The sequence below is a fragment of the Eucyclogobius newberryi genome, unplaced genomic scaffold, assembly GCF_026437365.1.
Source record: "Eucyclogobius newberryi isolate DKJ021-1_F unplaced genomic scaffold, fEucNew1.0.hap1 SCAF_317, whole genome shotgun sequence".
Classification (NCBI taxonomy): Eukaryota; Metazoa; Chordata; class Actinopteri; order Gobiiformes; family Gobiidae; genus Eucyclogobius; species Eucyclogobius newberryi.
This window is the reverse complement of record NW_027315965.1, coordinates 37501-42500: the sequence shown is the minus strand read 5'-3', so window position 1 is coordinate 42500 and position 5000 is coordinate 37501.

The window sequence follows — 5000 nt, the reverse complement described above, 5'->3', positions numbered from 1 at the left end:
GGGGGTGGTCGGCGGAGGCCATGCCCAGCCAGAGTGTCCCTTCCCCGGGGTGAGTCTGGAGGAGAGTGGGGGGTGGCTCTGGGGGTGCTCCGGGGGCTCCAGGGGGTGCTCGGCGGAGGCCATGCCCAGCCAGAGTGTCCCTTCCCCGGGGTGAGTCTGGAGGAGTGGGGGGTGGCCCTGGAGGTGCTCCGGGGGCTCCAGGGGCTCCAGGGGGTGCTCGGTGGGGGCCATGCCCAGCCAGAGTGTCCCTTCCCCGGGGTGAGTCTGGAGGAGTGGGGGGTGGCTCTGGAGGTGCTCCGGGGGCTCCAGGGGGTGCTTGGTGGAGACCATGCCCAGCCAGAGTGGCCCTCCCCCGGGGTGAGTCTGGGGAGAGTGGGGGGTGGCTCTGGAGGGCCTCCGGGGGTTCCAGGGGCTCCAGGGGGTGCTTGGTGGAGGCCATGCCCAGCCAGAGTGTCCCTTCCCCGGGGTGAGTCTGGAGGAGTGGGGGGTGGCTCTGGAGGTGCTCCGGGGGCTCCAGGGGGTGCTTGGTGGAGACCATGCCCAGCCAGAGTGGCCCTCCCCCGGGGTGAGTCTGGGGAGAGTGGGGGGTGGCTCTGGAGGGCCTCCGGGGGTTCCAGGGGCTCCAGGGGGTGCTTGGTGGAGGCCATGCCCAGCCAGAGTGTCCCTTCCCCGGGGTGAGTCTGGGGTGAGTGGGGGGTGGCTCTGGGGGTGCTCCGGGGGCTCCAGGGGGTGGTCGGCGGAGGCCATGCCCAGCCAGAGTGTCCCTTCCCCGGGGTGAGTCTGGGGAGAGTGGGGGGTGGCTCTGGGGGTGCTCCGGGGGCTCCAGGGGGTGCTTGGTGGAGACCATGCCCAGCCAGAGTGTCCCTTCCCCGGGGTGAGTCTGGAGGAGTGGGGGGTGGCCCTGGAGGTGCTCCGGGGGCTCCAGGGGCTCCAGGGGGTGCTCGGTGGGGGCCATGCCCAGCCAGAGTGTCCCTTCCCCGGGGTGAGTCTGGAGGAGTGGGGGGTGGCTCTGGAGGTGCTCCGGGGGCTCCAGGGGGTGCTTGGTGGAGACCATGCCCAGCCAGAGTGGCCCTCCCCCGGGGTGAGTCTGGGGAGAGTGGGGGGTGGCTCTGGAGGGCCTCCGGGGGTTCCAGGGGCTCCAGGGGGTGCTTGGTGGAGGCCATGCCCAGCCAGAGTGTCCCTTCCCCGGGGTGAGTCTGGGGTGAGTGGGGGGTGGCTCTGGGGGTGCTCCGGGGGCTCCAGGGGGTGCTCGGCGGAGGCCATGCCCAGCCAGAGTGGCCCTTCCCCGGGGTGAGTCTGGGGAGAGTGGGGGGTGGCTCTGGGGGTGCTCCGGGGGCTCCAGGGGGTGCTTGGTGGAGACCATGCCCAGCCAGAGTGGCCCTTCCCCGGGCAGAGTCTGGGGAGAGTGGGGGGTGGCTCTGGAGGTGCTCCGGGGGCTCCAGGGGTTCCAGGGGGTGCTCAGTGGGGGCCATGCCCAGGCAGAGTGTCCCTTCCCCGGGGTGAGTCTGGAGGAGTGGGGGGTGGCTCTGGAGGTGCTCCGGGGGCTCCAGGGGGTGCTTGGTGGAGACCATGCCCAGCCAGAGTGTCCCTTCCCCGGGGTGAGTCTGGGGAGAGTGGGGGGTGGCTCTGGGGGTGCTCCGGGGGCTCCAGGGGGTGCTTGGTGGAGACCATGCCCAGCCAGAGTGGCCCTTCCCCGGGGTGAGTCTGGGGAGAGTGGGGGGTGGCTCTGGAGGGCCTCCGGGGGTTCCAGGGGTTCCAGGGGTTCCAGGGGGTGCTCGGTGGAGGCCATGCCCAGCCAGAGTGGCCCTTCCCCGGGCAGAGTCTGGGGAGAGTGGGGGGTGGCTCTGGAGGTGCTCCGGGGGCTCCAGGGGCTGCTTGGTGGAGACCATGCCCAGCCAGAGTGGCCCTTCCCCCGGGTGAGTCTGGGGACAGTGGGGGGTGGCCCTGGAGGGCCTCCGGGGGTTCCAGGGGGTGCTCGGCGGAGGCCATGCCCGGCCAGAGTGTCCCTTCCCCGGGCAGAGTCTGGGGAGAGTGGGGGGTGGCTCTGGAGGTGCTCCGGGGGCTCCAGGGGTTCCAGGGGGTGGTCGGCGGAGGCCATGCCCAGCCAGAGTGTCCCTTCCCCGGGGTGAGTCTGGAGGAGAGTGGGGGGTGGCTCTGGGGGTGCTCCGGGGGCTCCAGGGGGTGCTCGGCGGAGGCCATGCCCAGCCAGAGTGTCCCTTCCCCGGGGTGAGTCTGGAGGAGTGGGGGGTGGCCCTGGAGGTGCTCCGGGGGCTCCAGGGGCTCCAGGGGGTGCTCGGTGGGGGCCATGCCCAGCCAGAGTGTCCCTTCCCCGGGGTGAGTCTGGAGGAGTGGGGGGTGGCTCTGGAGGTGCTCCGGGGGCTCCAGGGGGTGCTTGGTGGAGACCATGCCCAGCCAGAGTGGCCCTCCCCCGGGGTGAGTCTGGGGAGAGTGGGGGGTGGCTCTGGAGGGCCTCCGGGGGTTCCAGGGGCTCCAGGGGGTGCTTGGTGGAGGCCATGCCCAGCCAGAGTGTCCCTTCCCCGGGGTGAGTCTGGAGGAGTGGGGGGTGGCTCTGGAGGTGCTCCGGGGGCTCCAGGGGGTGCTTGGTGGAGACCATGCCCAGCCAGAGTGGCCCTCCCCCGGGGTGAGTCTGGGGAGAGTGGGGGGTGGCTCTGGAGGGCCTCCGGGGGTTCCAGGGGCTCCAGGGGGTGCTTGGTGGAGGCCATGCCCAGCCAGAGTGTCCCTTCCCCGGGGTGAGTCTGGGGTGAGTGGGGGGTGGCTCTGGGGGTGCTCCGGGGGCTCCAGGGGGTGGTCGGCGGAGGCCATGCCCAGCCAGAGTGTCCCTTCCCCGGGGTGAGTCTGGGGAGAGTGGGGGGTGGCTCTGGGGGTGCTCCGGGGGCTCCAGGGGGTGCTTGGTGGAGACCATGCCCAGCCAGAGTGTCCCTTCCCCGGGGTGAGTCTGGAGGAGTGGGGGGTGGCCCTGGAGGTGCTCCGGGGGCTCCAGGGGCTCCAGGGGGTGCTCGGTGGGGGCCATGCCCAGCCAGAGTGTCCCTTCCCCGGGGTGAGTCTGGAGGAGTGGGGGGTGGCTCTGGAGGTGCTCCGGGGGCTCCAGGGGGTGCTTGGTGGAGACCATGCCCAGCCAGAGTGGCCCTCCCCCGGGGTGAGTCTGGGGAGAGTGGGGGGTGGCTCTGGAGGGCCTCCGGGGGTTCCAGGGGCTCCAGGGGGTGCTTGGTGGAGGCCATGCCCAGCCAGAGTGTCCCTTCCCCGGGGTGAGTCTGGGGTGAGTGGGGGGTGGCTCTGGGGGTGCTCCGGGGGCTCCAGGGGGTGCTCGGCGGAGGCCATGCCCAGCCAGAGTGGCCCTTCCCCGGGGTGAGTCTGGGGAGAGTGGGGGGTGGCTCTGGGGGTGCTCCGGGGGCTCCAGGGGGTGCTTGGTGGAGACCATGCCCAGCCAGAGTGGCCCTTCCCCGGGCAGAGTCTGGGGAGAGTGGGGGGTGGCTCTGGAGGTGCTCCGGGGGCTCCAGGGGTTCCAGGGGGTGCTCAGTGGGGGCCATGCCCAGGCAGAGTGTCCCTTCCCCGGGGTGAGTCTGGAGGAGTGGGGGGTGGCTCTGGAGGTGCTCCGGGGGCTCCAGGGGGTGCTTGGTGGAGACCATGCCCAGCCAGAGTGTCCCTTCCCCGGGGTGAGTCTGGGGAGAGTGGGGGGTGGCTCTGGGGGTGCTCCGGGGGCTCCAGGGGGTGCTTGGTGGAGACCATGCCCAGCCAGAGTGTCCCTTCCCCGGGGTGAGTCTGGGGAGAGTGGGGGGTGGCTCTGGAGGGCCTCCGGGGGTTCCAGGGGTTCCAGGGGGTGCTCGGTGGAGGCCATGCCCAGCCAGAGTGGCCCTTCCCCGGGCAGAGTCTGGGGAGAGTGGGGGGTGGCTCTGGAGGTGCTCCGGGGGCTCCAGGGGCTGCTTGGTGGAGACCATGCCCAGCCAGAGTGGCCCTTCCCCCGGGTGAGTCTGGGGACAGTGGGGGGTGGCTCTGGAGGGCCTCCGGGGGCTCCAGTGGCTCCAGGGGGTGCTCAGCGGAGGCCATGCCCAGCCAGAGTGGCCCTTCCCCGGCCTCATATGCGGCAGAGTGCGGGGTGAGCAAAATGGGTTAAAATGGGTTAAAATGTGAAAAAAAAAAAAAAAAAAAAAAAAAAAAACACCAAAATGAGCAAAATGAAATAATCCCCCATCATCAGTGCACTGTTTGACCCCTGAAAAGCACTCCCCTGGGGCCTGGAGGTGATCTGACCATCAGAGTATAGCACCCTATGCCCCTGAGGGACTTAGAGTAAAAACCGAAATAGTACACTATTCCCGAAAAGACTCTGTCGTTTTTCGGCAATAGTACACTATACCCATCGACTCTGTCGTTTTTCCGGGCCGTAGTACGAAGTTGTGAGCAAAAGGGGTGAAAATGGGTTAAAATGTGAAAAAACACCAAAATGAGCAAAATGAAATAATCCCCCATCATCAGTGCACTGTTTGACCCCAGAAAAGCACTCCCCTGGGGCCTGGAGGTGATCTGACCATCATAGTATAGCACCCCATGCCCCTGAGGGACTTAGAGTAAAAACCGAAATAGTACACTATTCCCGAAAAGACTCTGTCGTTTTTCGGCAATAGTACACTATACCCATCGACTCTGTCGTTTTTCCGGGCCGTAGTACGAAGTTGTGAGCAAAAGGGGTGAAAATGGGTTAAAATGTGAAAAAACACCAAAATGAGCAAAATGAAATAATCCCCCATCATCAGTGCACTGTTTGACCCCAGAAAAGCACTCCCCTGGGGCCTGGAGGTGATCTGACCATCATAGTATAGTACACTATACCCCTGAGGGACTTAGTGCAAAAACCGAAATAGTACACTATACCCGAAAAGACTCTGTCGTTTTTCGGCAATAGTACACTATACCCATCGACTCTGTCGTTTTTCCGGGCCGTAGTACGAAGTTGTGAGCAAAAGGGGTGAAAATGGGTTAAA